The sequence below is a fragment of the Anser anser genome, assembly GCF_964211835.1.
Source record: "Anser anser genome assembly, chromosome: Z".
NCBI lineage: Eukaryota > Metazoa > Chordata > Aves > Anseriformes > Anatidae > Anser > Anser anser.
Genome location: NC_139723.1, coordinates 57164556 through 57180636, shown reverse-complemented (window position 1 = coordinate 57180636; position 16081 = coordinate 57164556). Strand labels below are relative to the sequence as shown.

At 36.8% G+C, this 16081-nt stretch overlaps 1 protein-coding gene and 1 long non-coding RNA gene across 9 annotated transcripts in view; both read left to right on the top strand.

The window, feature by feature from the left end:
* The window catches only part of KDM4C (lysine demethylase 4C), a 286621-nt gene that overhangs the window by 129304 nt on the left and 141236 nt on the right, over window positions 1–16081 (top strand). The gene's annotated exons all lie outside the window — the stretch shown is intronic.
* Window positions 1–16081, top strand: part of LOC310889318 — a 61084-nt gene that overhangs the window by 40142 nt on the left and 4861 nt on the right. The window contains exon 1 of the long non-coding RNA XR_014576514.1: window positions 1–16081. This exon is cut by the window's left edge and continues 40142 nt beyond it. This is a non-coding gene — a long non-coding RNA (uncharacterized lncRNA).

The window sequence follows — 16081 nt, the reverse complement described above, 5'->3', positions numbered from 1 at the left end:
AGCGGATCAGGCAAATACTGCATGTTAATAACCCTACATCTATTTATTGCCCATATTTTATAGTCTGCCTACAAACCAGGTCATTGCTGTATGCTAACTGATATTGAAAAATGGCATTCTTCCTCATTTGAGTAGGTGATCAGCTTTTATTACATGTTCAGTATTATCAGTTTGTTTTACCTTATTACAGGATAGGTCTACAAATACTGTTAAAAGTGATGAAAAAATATTGCATTCTCTGAGCAGCATTATTCACTTTCTCTGCATAAATAAGATGACACATTCCTCAGTCAAACTGAAGAGCAAGCTAGTTTGTCATTTGTGTGTGTTTTGGTTCCCCTGGGTGATTTCATGAAACAAAAAATATTACTTGGAAATTTCTGAGTGAGTTTAAATAAGTCTGAGCATCAAGGATGAAAGGGAGTATGAGCATCTTTGGTTTATACCTTATATATGTAAATGACTCTTCCCTAAGCCTGTTTTCGCTTTTTTAATAACATTTTTATTGTTTGAGTTTAAACTAGTTGCTAGGCATACTTTCTGTCAATCTGGCTACTGTTGGAGGTAGCAGTGATTAACAGAAGATTCTGTTGCCAATTGTGGCTGTGTCACAATTGCAGTATACTGTTTCTGAATATTTTAATAGTTCAAAATTGGAGTAAGGAAGCCAAAGGAAATTGAAATCTTTATAATGAGAATCTGACTGTGGGATGGTAACATTGTTTGTTTTTTTTTCCGATTGTTTGAGTGACTGTGGAAAAAAAAGTAAATTGTACCTGACTTCTAAAAATAACAAATCAGAATTTCCCTTTTATGTTCTGTTTCAGGGAAAATTATAGTGTCAATTTTTTCTGTGCAGTAGTTTGATTCACAGTGGTTGTAAGTGTTATGCAGGGTACCATAATTCTGTCAGTTGTTTTCTATAAATACAATCTTGGATTAAAGTACTGATACTGTAGATTAGTTTCTTAGAAAGTTTATTGTTACATTAGAATGTATTTGCATCATTTTTTAAACAAACAGTTAATAGTTAATTGCTGTAAATAGGCAAAGGGTATTATAGAATCATGGAATCACATGATGGTTTGGGTTGGAAGGGATCTTAAAAACCATCCATTGCCATGGGCAGGGACACCTCCCACCAGACCAGGCTGCACAAAGCCCCATCCAGCCTGGCCTTGAGCACCTCCAGGGATGGGGCATCCACAGCTTCTCTGGACAGCCTGTGCCAGTGCCTCACCACCCTTGACGAGTGAAGAATTTCCTATTAATATCTAATCTGAATTTGAAATCTCCCCTCTTTTAGTTTAAAGCCATTCTCTTGTCCTGTCACTACACTCCTTGACAAAGAGTCCCTCCTCAACTTTCCTGTAGGCCCCCTTTAGGTACTAGAAGGCTGCTATGAGGTCTCCTCAGAGCCTTCTCTTCTCCAGGCTGAACAACCCCAACTCCTTCAGCCTGTCTTCGTAGGAGAGGTGCTCCAGCCCCCTGTATTGACAGACAAACTATTCTTGACATTGTTGAGAATGTAATGTACTTAAATATACATTGACTTCATTCGCTGATTTTGTTGGTGTTTTTTTTTCCTCAAGTCTTGACTTCATAATTGATTTCAAAGTTCTGTGGTGACCGTTAATTCATTCATCTGCGGAGGAATTACTATTTTATATTAAAATTACAGAAACTCAGTGTTGTTGTTGAAAACCATATTTATATATGTATATATAATAACTGAACCTGCAACTGCTAACTCTTGTAGTGTACATCAGCTGGTTAATGATATTACTGTATATATTGTGCACCTCACTATGCTTTTAACATAAGGAGAGAAGATTAACTACTGTGGGCTTTACTTTCTGTTTGAATTTGTTTCTGTAAAAGACGCAAAGCAACTCTACACCGCTGTATTAAACCTGATCTTGCAGTAAGGAAAATGCTACCATATGACTGTATTGGAAGTGTGCTGCATACACAACTATTGTAATTCAGTAGCAAGTCTGCTAAGAAGCTACCACCAGGCAATTGTTAATGATTAAATAACTGAATCTCCCAGCTGTGAGGGTAAGAAACAATCCACACATTTTTCATTGTGAAAGCATTTCTTCCAAGCCCAGCTCAAAATGATGTATTTGCTTGGAGAGGTTAATTCAAACAATTGAAATAGTTAAAAAAAGTATTGTTCTCTGGGAAGTGCTTTACAATTACTTAGAGAAAAACAGGCAGATGTAGAAATGAGCACTGCACAATGTGAGACAATTGGGATAAACTGGTGAAAAACAGCTATACACAGACAGTGTTTGATTGTTTAAACATTGTTTTTCAATCAGAGTTATGTTGTTCCTTAAAGATTAAAAGTTTTTTTTGTTTTAAAAAAGCTGAGAAATGGCTGTTTTAATTACCAGTCACAGATTCTGAATCAAAGACAGGCCTACCAATTATAGTGGGTAGTTTGAGACCAGTTACAGATTTAAGCATTGTAATCCTCTTGTGGGCTAATAGGCTGAGAGAATTGTCAACTTTCAGGATGCATCATACAGTCTTGTTAGGGGAAGCAGAAAAGTCTGAGACAGATTCCTTTGCCTGTAAGCATTACAAATCTACTTTTGCTGTTTTTCATTTTATTCAAATATAAAACAGGTGCCATTGTTTTGTAGTTGCCAAGAAACCCAGAAATACTACTTGAACAAATAAATATTCACCTGGAAGGGTGGGAAATCTTGAGCACAATAATACCCATTCTGTGAATTAAATGTGGGCCAAAGCAGGTGTGGAATGGTGGTAGTGGAACTGCCTCGTTGGTAAATCTTTGATATTATTTGATATCATGGGTATTTTAAAATAGACATTATATTGTGTTTGATGAAGAAATTAATCACCACTGTATTAAAATTCTGAAACCATAGCCTTTTACTTGAGAGACAGATAAAGGAAGTCTTTTTACTAAAATGTTATCTCTTAACTGCGCATTGCTGTTTCAAGACTTCAGGGGTGTGTACCTTCTATGAAAAAAAAAATCTTGTAAATCTAAGCAGCACTGTGGCAGAAATTCGAGAGTGCTATAGCACAGCTTCTGGTGCATTTATGTTATCACCAAATACTTCAATTTCATTTGCTTATTTAATTGCTTGAAAAAAAAAATGGACCTGTACAGAATAGGTAACAAATACTGCTGTTGGCAGCTGGGACATCATCTCTTAGAAGTGAAGTAGTTCCAGTCTCCTTGGGTCCACTTTGCTGGTAACTGTGAGAACCCTACAGGATGTTAATGAGTAAAGCAATGCAACTGTAGACAAAATCAGGAACTTTTTTATTTTTTTAAATAAAGTAGAAGACCATAGTAAAACTTAAGTTAAAGAACAAAAACAAAAAATCTACTCAATTCTGATTGCTGATGTTAAAGAAAAGTTAAAATTCAAAAAGGTGTAGGAAAGGGTCAATTCTCATTTGAAAGCAGATTCAAAAGAATAGGTTTGTTTATTGGAGCAGAACTGGGTAGCTTGCACAGAGAAGTGGGATTTAAAAACAATCTGCAATTCTGTGTGTAACTGCATTTTATCTTTCCGACTTTTTCCCTGTGGTTGTAATTCTTAAATCTGTTGGACGGGTACAGAACATCAAACTGTGCTCAAGTAGTTGGTAACTAAGTCATTTGGTCCTGTTGTAGACCTGTTGGATTTAGAAATATTGTCCTTGTAAACATGAAAGTGTCCGTTCCCATACAAATATGCAATACATAAGTAATCCATAAATATATTTACGCCAACATCTCAAAGAAATTTTTATGTGTGGTGGAAGTGAAGTTCCAGATTGGGCTCCTGTAAGAACAGCTTGGAAAAACATAACAAAGTGCTTTTTCTGTTTTTAATATAAGAGATGCCAACCTGGTGGGCCAAGTGGAGAAAAATACATGTGGTATAGCTAAAATTTGATCGATATTAACTGGCACTGCAAAGGCAACCGATAGGAGTGAATTAGGCATATTTTTTTTCTAGATATGAATGCAAGAAAGAGGGAAAAAAAGCCAAAAAACAACTTGTTGCTTCTTGTGCAATAGAGTTGCAAGGGGCACTTAAAGATCATGTAGTCCAACCAACTTGCCTTGATCCAACACCCATTTTTACTTCTTGTGCAATAGAAATTATGGAGTCGTTGCATAATAGGATGGTTTGGGTTGGAAAGGACCCTTAAAGATCGTCTAGTCTAACACCTCCCGCCTTGTATGTTATTGGCAGACATCTAGACATCTTGAACTAGATCAGGTTGCTCAAAACTTTATCCATCCTGACCTTGAACCCATCCAGTGATGGGGCACCCACACCTGGGTGGTAAAAGCTTGCTGAGGGTGCAATCAGTTCCATTGTCTATGTCATTGATGAAGATATTTGTGGCTGAAAGTTCAGGACTGGACCATTAAACGACACCCTGTGGTTGGTGTCTACTAGAGGCTGCCTGATCAAGGGGAGCTTGTTGGTGAGGTCTTCTTGCTTCAGCTACAGGAAGCGTCACACTCGCACACTTCCATCCTGATGGGGGACTTCAACTACCTAGATGTCTGATGGAAAAGCTACGCAGCAGGCTGTAAGCAATCCAGGAGACACCTAGAGTCCGTTGAGGATAACTTCCTGGTCCAGGTATTAAACAAATCAACCAAAGGAGAAGTGTTGACGTGGTGCTCACCAATGCAGATGAACTCATTAAAGAGGTTAGGACTGGAGGCAGGCTGGGCAGCAGTAACCATGCCCTAGTTGAGTTTGTGATCTCGAGGAATACGGGCCTGGCTAAGAGCAAAGTCAGGACCCTGAACTTCCGAAGAGCGAAATTCCAGCTATTTAAAAACCAAGTGGATGAAATGCCCTGGAACAATGTCCTTAGGGACAAATGAGATGAAAAGGGCTGGCCACTCTTTAAGAACGTTTCTATCAGAGCGCAAGAACCCTTCATGCCCATTTGTAAGAAAGTGAGCAGGGACAAGCAGAGAACTGGGATGGCTGAGCAAGAACCTGCTGGTCAGTCTGAGGCGCAAGAAGGAAACTCATAGGCAGTGGAAGCAGGGACACATAGCCTGGGAAGAGTAGAGAGATGCTGTCTGGATGTGCAGAGATGGGATCAGGAAAGTACAATTAGAGCTGAACTTGGCAAGGGATGCAAGAAATAACGTGAAGGGATTCTGTATGTGCATGGGCCAGAAAAGAAAGGCCATGGAGAGTGTAACCCTCTGACAAATAAGAAGGGAGAACTGGTACCAGCAGACATGGGGAAGGCTGAGGTACTCATCAAGTTCTTTGCCTCAGTCTTCACTTCCAGTCAGGCTTCTCATGTCTCTTGTTTCCTGTATGTCTACACAATGTCAGGGCACATGCAAGACAAGGAGATGATATGAGACAGCCAACACAGCTACACCAAGGGCAAACCACACCTGACCAATCTGGTGGCCTTCTATGATGGAGTGACTGCATCAGTCAACAAGGGAAGACTGACTGATCATGCTTCAACAAGGGAAGACTGACTGCATGGTCCCACATGACATTTGACATGGCCGCACATGACATCGTGATCTGCAAATTGCAGAAGGATGGATTTGAAGGGTGGACCACTCAGTGGAAATGAATTGGCTTGAAGGCCACACCCAGAGAGTGGTGGTCGATGGCACTATGTCCAGGTGGAGGGCCAGTGACAAATGGCGTCCCTCATGGGTCCATCCTGGGACTGGTACTGTTTATAATCCTTATCAATGACTTAGACAGTGGGATTGAGTGCAGCTTCATCAAGTTTGCAGAAGACCCCAAGCTGAGTGGAGCAGCTGGTAGAAGTGAAGGAAGGGATGCCATCCAAAGAGAACCTGGATAAGCTTAAAAAGCAGGCCCATGTGAACCTAATGTGGTTCAACAAGTCCAAGGGCAAGGTGTTGTCCCATACAGGAGTCCAGACTGGGAGAAAAACTCATTGAGAACAGCCTTTAGGAGGACTTGGGCATTCTGGTGGGCAAAATGCTCAACATGAGCCAGCAGTGTGCGCTTACAGCCTAGAAGGGCAACTGCATCCTGGGCTGCATCAACAGAGGGGTGGCCAGCAGGTGGAGGGAGGTGATTGTGCCCCTCTGCTCTGCTCTTGTGAGGCCCTGCTTGGAGTACTGCGTCCTGGTCTGGATCCCTCAGCACAAGAAGGATGTGGAGCTGTTAAAGCGGGTCCAGAGGAGGGCCACAAAGATGATCAAGGGGCTGGAGCACCTCTCCTGTGAAGAAAGGTTGAGAGAGCTGGGGATGTTCAGTCTAAAAAAGAGAAGGTTCCAGGGAGACCTCATTGCAGCCTTTCAGTACTTAAAAGGGGCTTATAAAATCGATGGAGAATTACTTTTTACTCAAGCAGATAGTGATAGGACAAGGGGGAATGGTTTTAAACTAAAAGAGGGGAGATTTAGATTAGAGATTAGGAGGAAATTCTTCACGGTGACAGTGGTGAGGCACTGGAACAGGTTACCCAGAGAAGCTGTGGTTGCCCCATCCCTGGAAGTGTTCAAGGCCAGGCTGGACAAAGCCCTGGGCAACCTCATCTAGTGTGTGGCGTCCCTCCCTACAGCAGAGGGGCTGGAAGCAGATGATCTTCAAAGTCCCTTCCAACCCAAGCTGTTATACGATTCTAAGATATGATACTAAATAGTATTGGTCTCAGCATGGACACTTTATGGACAGTGCTCATTACTAGTTTCCACTTTGATGTTAAGCTGTTTACTATAGTTACTACAGTTGATTATACTAGTTGGATGTGGCTATTGTGACAATTCTTTATTCATCTAACTGTCCATCCATCAGACTTATATCCCTCTAACTTACTGGCAAGAATGCAGGGGACTCTGTTAGAGACCTTACAGAAGTACAGTTAGATGAGCTGTATCAGCAGCTCTTCCTTTGTCCACTACTGCAGTCCCTCCATCATAGAAGGCCACTGGATTTGTAAGCCTCAATGTGCCTTTGGGTTCTGCTGTTCTTCCTGTCATTAGAGTCACTTGATGTTTTTGTTCCTTTAAGCTAGAATATTCCTCATTACTATCCCCAGAAATGGAACAATAATAAAATCTCAGCCTGCCGAAAAGCTGTCATTAGGAAACAGGAAAAGTAACTCGTGGATGTTTAAATAGATGTCCTTTAGTACTTAAAATGTACTGCTTTCTTTCTTTTTTTTTTTCTTTTCTTTTCCAATTCCCCCTGTAATCAGCCTGAAAGAAGTAAACATTAAAAGAAACAATCCTCACGATCCTGGCCTCATTTGGTAGGTACCTATCAGAAGAGGTTGGTTGTGGAAATTGCAGCAGTAATTGCTGTCCTTTTGTTAGATGATCTGTTTCATTCTACTTGATACTGTGCTTAAGAATGCAAGATTTTTATAGAGGTTTTTAGCAGTTTACTACAGTTGACATCCTACTGAAGAATGTTATTCTAAAAAAAAAAAAAAAGAACTGTAATCATACAGAAGAAAATACAATGGATTTCTTGTATTTCCTTGTACGCAATAATGAAGAATATGGAAGTGTGCATGGTGCCTTTTCAGAGCGTACAGGATGGAAGAGAGAGTATTTCATAAGTATGTTTCCCAAAAATTGGTTTTAAGAAGGCGTGCATCTTGTTTTAAGAAATTCCTTGCTGCTCTTTTTCATGTAATGCAAAAATTTCACGTGCTTCTGATCAATTTGGATTAAAAACCCGATGTTTTTAATCTATGTTTCAGTCTTTATTTGGAACTTTTTTTTTTACCTAAGTTGCTTTCCATTTGGGTCCCTTGAATGCAGTTTTACTTTCCTCTTAATCTACCTGTATTCACAAAGCACCTTATTCCATGGTGCATCCACTGAAAATGAACAGAAGCTGAAGAAACTATTTGTTTTCTCAGAAGGTAATTTTAAGGACAACTTATCAAAGACTGTAATTCACTGTTCCTTTATCTTCTCTGTCATGATTTCTTGATAGTGCAAGCCTTGAGATTAAATTACTAGTTTTTTTTTGACTAGGATTGGTTACAGTTGTAAAGAGCATCAAGCAACCTTACTCCTTCTGTGTCATGTCCTCCCCTGAGGCAGGTTTGATGTTCACTGCATGTGTCTATTAAGCATTAATTCTTTAACTGTATTTTAGTGGGAGAGAGCAATATGGTATGTTCCGATACAAGAATCTTAATTCCTAGACAAACATATGGCATAGAATTATCTACTTAAAGATGGAACAATCTGATAATTTGGTAGAGTGACATCTGCACAATAAAACAAGATGCTGATCACACTGGAAAAGTAAACGCAAAAGTTTTATACTAACTATTCTGACATCATCAGAAAGCCATTATCATTTCTCCATGGAATGTTAAAATTTAATGATCTAATTTGGTCTTATCACATGCAATATAAATAAAAAATAACCCTATTAAGTATTCAGAGACCCATGCTGAACACAAAACTTTTAAAGTGCTGTTTTCTAGAATTTCAACTTAAAGCACTTATGTATGTTTAACAGGGACTAAGGAAAATGTTAGGTGAAAAATAAAAATTCCATGGTCATTTCCATCCTTTACTGAAGATATTTACATATTCTGTTTTATGCCCTTCATAGTTTAATTTCTTCTGCTGGTCCTGCTACTAAATCATCAAGATATGTAATTTGACATCAGTCTTTACTTTTGGGAATAATCATGTTAATGCAAGAACATAATTATAGCTTTTGCCTGAATCAAATGAGAGTGATGATACTTTGAGGGCAATATGAAGAGTGTTCACGTTTGAATACCAGACTTGAACTTAGAGGGGAAGCTCCTGTGAATCTGAATGGAATGAAAATGCCCAGAACTTTGGATGCTGCATTGAATTTGAACTCAATAGTATTTGTAGAGCTGGATTCTTAATCACAACAGATGCAGAATGTAAGTGTTAGATATTCAGTAAAAGAGGAAAAGATCTGTTAAAACTGATGGAAATGACAAACAAACAGTGATTGTTTAGGTTGGCTACTACATTGAAGTAGTTGCCTTTAACAGGAATGGTTTAACTGTCTGCTGTGAAGAGAGGAAACTTATCTTTGTAGAGTTTAAAGGCATAGTAGGGCTTGAGCTGATCATAGCATTACAGTTTTGCAATACTGAGTCCATATCAAGTGTATTTCATGTACAGTTAGAACAGTTAAGACTTTTTCATATTGAACTTTTGTTCTGTACTTTCAAACCCGTTCTTTTCCACTTCAATTTACTGTGTCAAGCAGCCAAAAAATAGCTTTTGCATATCTTAATGGACAGCTACTGCTGTTCATGTTTTTTTCTGAATGTATTTGTGAATGGAGAATATATTTATCTGGGTTTTCTTCTTTACAGTTAATAGATCATAATAGGAAGGCATTTTTTCACGGCGTAAATAAAAGAATTGCATATACTGATTTCCTTTTACACATCTATATTTACAGCCTTTTTTTGTGACTGTATAAAGCATACAGATGTGTTCTTCTGAAACCAGAAGTACAGTTGGCCAGAATGAGGTTGAATTATCTTAGATTGTTTTTTTCCTACCTGCCAGCGTATGGAACTGATATCAGTTTTTTTTTATGACAGATTTCAGGCTAGCTGCAAGTGTGGATGGAATGTCTTATAGAAATGTATGGGACTGTTGGAAGTTAATACAGAGTTGATGTAGAAATCGTTTTCTCTCTTTGGACAGGTTCTGTCTGATTAATAGACTTTTCACAGATTAAAAAGCCATCAGGATATCATACAAGACCATTTGTTCGGTCTTATCAATTCTCTCTCTGCCAAACGCAGACATACTGTAAAGGCTTTTCTGAGTGAAAAGCATGTATGTAATATTGTTTTGCATGAAGTGTAAGCAAGATATTTCTCTGAAGTTAAAGCCTTTAAATTTCAATAACAGTTTTATTTATTTTAGGTGAAATAATTGTATTTTTTAGAGTAGAATAAAATCAGTAAAATAATAGATTTTTTGGCCTGTAAGTAAAATCTACAGCAATGTGAACTCCATGTATAAAGTCTTATGTCTATTTGATTAAACCAAATATTAAGGAAGTGGCAGCATCAGAAACACAGTATTTTTGTTTTTATGCTCAGCTAAACCCCTTAGTTAAAAATACTCATATTTAATATCCCAGATGAGCTGATTATGAAGAAGTAAAGCTGATTACCTGATTATCTTGAAATCGTCAAGCAGTTACTTGTAATGAACTCTTCATCTGAAGTTTGGGGCCAAGGGAACTAGACGTATTTTTGGTTTAGCTATAGAAGCTTCATTAGTTTATATTAGATAGTGTGACTACAGAAGTTCTTTATCTCCCTGCAGTATTGTGGGGAAAATATCTCCTATTCATTTGGCAGAAAAATTCAATAACAAGCATATCATATTGTCATTTTCCCACAAGTAGAATCCTGATCTTTCGTCAAAACGTAGGGAACAATTGGCTGATGGCAGTTCTGATTACTTTAGAAAGTAATTATGAAAGAAGGCATATAGACCTTAAACGATTCTTTTATCTTCTACAGCCATCCAAAATAAAGAATGACAAAAATGACATGTATTCTTTATTGCATTCTGTTTAATAATAATAATAATAAAAAGCAAAAGGAAAAATACTAAACTAAGCATACAGTGTGAAAAGGGCAAAATTGTCATAATATAGTGTGATGCCTTTTGAATCTACTTGCTATAAATGATCAGTCTTTAGTAACATTTTTGAGAAATTCCTCCTACTGAGTCATACCCCAAGCTAGAGGAGAATGTAAGGCTTCCATCTTCACTTTCATAGCCTTTTGCCCTGTCCATATTACAAAAATGTTTAGGGAAACTTGCCAGTAAGCACATATGTTTAATTGTCTGCAAATTTAAAAATACTAAAGCATAGTAAAGGGTGGTAGTTTAAGCACACTTGCCATGTCAGGAATCATCCTTGGCAGACTAATGCAGACAGTAGTGTTTTGACCATGTGTTTTCACAAGCTGTTAGCACTGAGGAGTTGTGGTGGTGTGTGGTATAAATTAGTATAAACAGGTTAATAATGTAGTCTTCTAGCCAAGACAGTAAAGATACATGGTTTGCAACCACACAAATCTTTGGTAGTACTAACTTTCCAACTTGAGAGAATAGCTGGAGGATCTTGTGCGTGTGTATGAGTGTGGAAAAAGACCATGCATGTATGTGACTTTCTTTTCTTTCATTTGTTCTCTACAGATAGTTGTACAGGTGTGGGTTTTGAAGTTCTTTAGTTCCGGACATTAGTCCAGTATTGCATAGCAATAATAAACTCATATCTATTGCAGCACAAAGTCAATCTCAGAATAAAATCTATTTCTTTTCAAAATTGTCTAATTTTATTGTCTGTGTAGTTTACTACCAGACATTTCTTGAATCTAGTAATTAGACCATCTTGCATAGTTCTGAATATGGTATTAGAAAGTCAGTGTTTTTATTCCAGGTAGTACTGATACTTGGAAATATTAACTATATCAAGCTTTTGTAAGAAGAAGGGCTAATGGATTGAGAGCACTCCTGTAACAGACTGGCTTAATAAAATGTATTGAGCCAAAGACGTCGGAAACAATATGGGTAGTTAGTAAAGGGCTTTCAGTTTCTGATTTAATGACTCTTAGTGCTCCGCACTGATCTCTGTGTACCAGCTTCATAATCATTCTTACCTATTGTAACAATTGGTGGTACTTAGTTTTCTGTAAATCATTTTCTTTTATGAGTTGTTGAACATGTAAACAGATTAAATAGATATATATTTACCATTCTCTGAAAACCTTGACCACCATTGGAATGGGATTGTTGGATCTTTTTAAGGAACATTCTTGCCTTATATCCACAGTTGTCAGCATCTTAGCCATGATCAGTAGGGCAGTAAAACCCCTCTGGGGATTAGTGAAATAATGTTTATTTTCCTAACTCTAGGGCATGGTCAGTTGTCTGAAGCAACAGGAATATTAGTCATCATATTCTGTCAAGTCCTTCATTTGATTATCATTCTTTTAGAAACTGTAAGTCAGAAAACCTTACATCATTGTCCAGATCATTATGCCTTAATTTCTGTCTCTGCTTGAGTGGAAGGGAATTCTCTTGTCTTCGAATGGTCTTTTTTTTTTTTTTTCCCCAAGGCATTAGGAGTTTAAATTGAATTCAGTCTCTGTTTACACTGAGCATTTCTGTTTATCTATTTTTTGTTTGTTTTGTTTTGGTAACTCATATTTTCCAGGAAGGGGTTCAGTTTTCCATGACTATTGGCAGATGTTTCTCCAGGATCTTTAATGACAATGATGTATTTGTTGATAAGCTGGTACTTGCTAGAAGGGGCTTTGTTTCACATCAGTGAAATTTTTTTTTTTCTGTATGACAGCCTTAGTCAACAGAAACACATTCAATTTCTTCCTAAAATGTGTAGGAGTTGTTTAACTCTATTTTGAATGCGTACTTCATGCAATGAGTTTTCCTTTGGTTCAGCTACTCTTTCTTCGTTGTGGCGGGTAAAATATGTGATACTCTGGTTCCACTCTTTTAACTCTTACATTTTTGCAAGTTGTATATTTGAGTAATTTGAATAGTTGAGCGTTGCTCAACTTGCCAGTTGACTATTCTGGTAGGATTTGAGGGGTGTGGTTCATAGGCATGCAAGATGTTCTGTGTGAAGAACATGCTGGTGTCTAAACAGAAAAAATTTGATAGTCTTTCCATGCAGCTTGTATGTATTAGAGGAGAATGTATTAGAGGGTTCTGCTGTTTCTGCCTTGCTGTCATTTTATGTCCACCTCTTCTCCTACTTTCCCAAACCCAGACAACCTGTGTGTCACAAAGTCTGTGTTCTCAATGTGTCAACACAACTTTATTCTCAGCTGTATAGTTTCAAGTGAAAAAAAAATGTTCTGAAATGTTCTGTTTATGGAGGATGCCCTGCTTGTCCTTGAAAAGAAGACTTTTAAGCTTTTTTTTAAAAAAAAACACTATAAAGTAATAAGGTAGTGGGAAAAGGAAAACATTGTATAAAATCCTTCTAAGATATTGGTGTAAGACAATTACTGAACAGGTTATATTTGGAAGCAGGTATCAATGTTCCTGTGCCTGAGGGGAAATTTCAAACAAATTTAAGATTCTAAATTGTTTTCTTACAGTACTACTTCACAGTTTGCAAGAATAAGTGGGCTAGAAGTATGCCTGCTGGATGAATTCCCCAAAAGATAAGAAATTTGGTTTTTGCAGGATCAAAGCTGTTTTTGTTAGAAATGAAGGTTTTAGTACTTAAATACAGTATGTATTTATATATGTAATAAAATTCTCATCCGGAAGCAATTTATTTATTTATTTATTTGTAATCAGATTTTAAATTGTTTTATGTTCTGGCAATGTTACTTGAAGAATTTCAAGTGGCAAGAGAAATGTAATAATCAGAAGATACTAGGCAACCTTATTTATGACATGCCATTGTTAAATAAGATTTTCATTATTGCTAGGGTGTTCAAGTTGTAAAAGCCCAATAAATAGAACAGAACCACTAAAAATACCATATTCACCAAAATTCTAATACTTGAATACTTCGTCATCTTCCCTTATTTGAAAGCTGTGCAATGCAATACCATAAAGTATGAATTTTTGTGTGCCAGATTAAACTGAAGCTGTAGCCACAAACTATATGCAAATAATACCTTCTTACTTAGTAATTCTGTTTCTGTTTGAAGTATAACAAATCCTTCCTGCATAATTAATCAACCAAAATATTCATCTGTTATTCTCTAACTCATGGTAGTGCTAAAAGGAAGTTTTCATGACATTAATTGAACAACTAATACTGAGAACAAATTAATGATGAGTAGTGGGCTAGAAAGATCATTGCCTGCTTATCTAATCATTGATTAGGTTTAGACTTCTAGTAGGGATTTTTGTGGAAAAATGCTCATATGGCATGTAGAGATGCTAAAACCTACACAAATATAACCTAGAAGTTACTTAGGACACCATTTAATGCACAATTAATTCAGCCATTAACTCTTCTGACTTTAAAAGATTTGAAGGTAGCTAGCTGTTTGCAATGATGCTTAAAGGACAATTCTTTAAGGCTACACTGCATGCATAGAGGTTTGTTCTAATTGGATGCTCTTTGTTTGCATTGTTTCTGACAGGATTTCTTTTTATTTTTGCTTTTTTTCTTCTAATCACAATAATTACAATGCTCTATTGTTTAATTGGTATGGATTTAAACAATGATAGAATGTGGGATATCTACTATTTCTTTCCTTAGCATCTGTTATTAAGAGGTAAGCTACATAAGTAGATCACTGGAAATTATTTGAATTTTATTATGCTACCTATTCCAATACATGGTAGGATCATATCATTATCTTTTTTCATTAATGTTTTCCTGCCCTCTTTTTGCTCTCTCTGATAGAATTGGGATTGTTAAGGACAGCATTGAAATAAATGTGTTTTTAAGACACATGGGAAAATCATTCTCTTTTCCCTCTGTTCAGTTTAGGAATAAAGTATACCATTTGGAGCTGGGAGCTGAAAATAAAATATATTCAAGTCTCAGTTCTAACTGTGGCTTGCCATGCGACCTTGACAAACAAGCCTGTCTGTATTCTGGTTTCTTTTCTATTGTCAGGAAGACACATTAATATTTGCAAAGCATTCTGGAATTGCTGGATGGTGCCTGGAACTGCAGATGTCTTCATTGTCTTTTGGAAGGCATATAGGTTTGCTAAATATTGTTTTGCTGTGCAGGAGTACAAATTAGTATTACTTTCTTTTTTTTTGAGACATAAACTCAATTTAAGAATCATATTGGCTAAAAAAATGATTCAGTCGATTGAGATTGACAGTCTAGAATAAATCTGTATTAGGTGTTAATTCTTCTAGTTCTTATTTTCTCTGATAAGAGGGAGCAGTAAGGTTATTGATACATAAACAAATCAGTGTTTTACTCAGCCTGCTATTTGACTCAGCGTTTACAGATGCTGCAAAATATATGTCTAACAGATTTGGGGAATCTAATCTTAAAAAACTGAGCCAAGCTATCGCAGCTATTTATTACTTACCTTAGAGAAACTTAATGAATATAATGGTGCTTTGCATGCTTCATGTCAGATTTGACCACAGCTATTCTGTCTAATAGGAATTTCATTGCTGTCTTCTCCTTCCTCCTGGTAGAAATCACTATGTAGTGTGATTTAACAGTAGTTAATTTGCTGTTTTAAACATCTCTTATTACAGCATTCTAGATGCTAAGAGGTGAAATCTGAGAAAATGTATCCTTATTATGACATGTTAGAACATCTTTAAAATGTTTAGAAAAAAGTTGCTTTCTAAACTTAAAAAAACCATATATTTTTATTAATATAAGTGAGTCATCTACCCTATTTTTTTGTGTTGTTCTTCAGAAGCAACACTGTTGAATGTCTAAAAGTGTTAAGGCTTTAGATGAGTCTTAATATTTAATTTTCAATGTGATCTACCTGTGAACATGATCAGGTGTAGATGCAACTATAATTATTCATAGTGGCAGCTAGTTCTGGAGCTCTGTAAAATTCAAATTGCTGTTAAAAATACTCATCTGTTTGTATTACTGTGTATCTTCAAATATTGTCAAATCTTAAAATGATTTTAAAAAAATAATCTGAAATTTCAGACAAAATTTGACTTACTGGAAAAACTAGTGACAATAATAGTCATATACAGATATATCAATTGTGTTAGGAAATGGTCTCAAACCATCCAGTGAAGGTAGCAGTTTATTTTAGCCAGCAAACAGCCCTCTAGGACAGCAGGAAAAGTTCTTATTCTCTGGCTTGTATACTAATGTCAGGTGCATATATGTGTCAGTCTTCCCAGAACCCCCTTAAATATGCAATATGTGGAGTACTAATCTGAGTGTTTCCCCAGGTGGAATTGATAAAGAGTCAATTTTCTTTAGAGTTTTTTGGGAATAGAACACTTTATTACGAGATTTACCATTTTACTGACTTCTTACATACAATATGTTATGACTCTTGCTCTGCTGTAACTACACAGCTAAGGATATAGAATCACAGAATCAGAGGGGAGGGACACCCCCCACTAGACCAG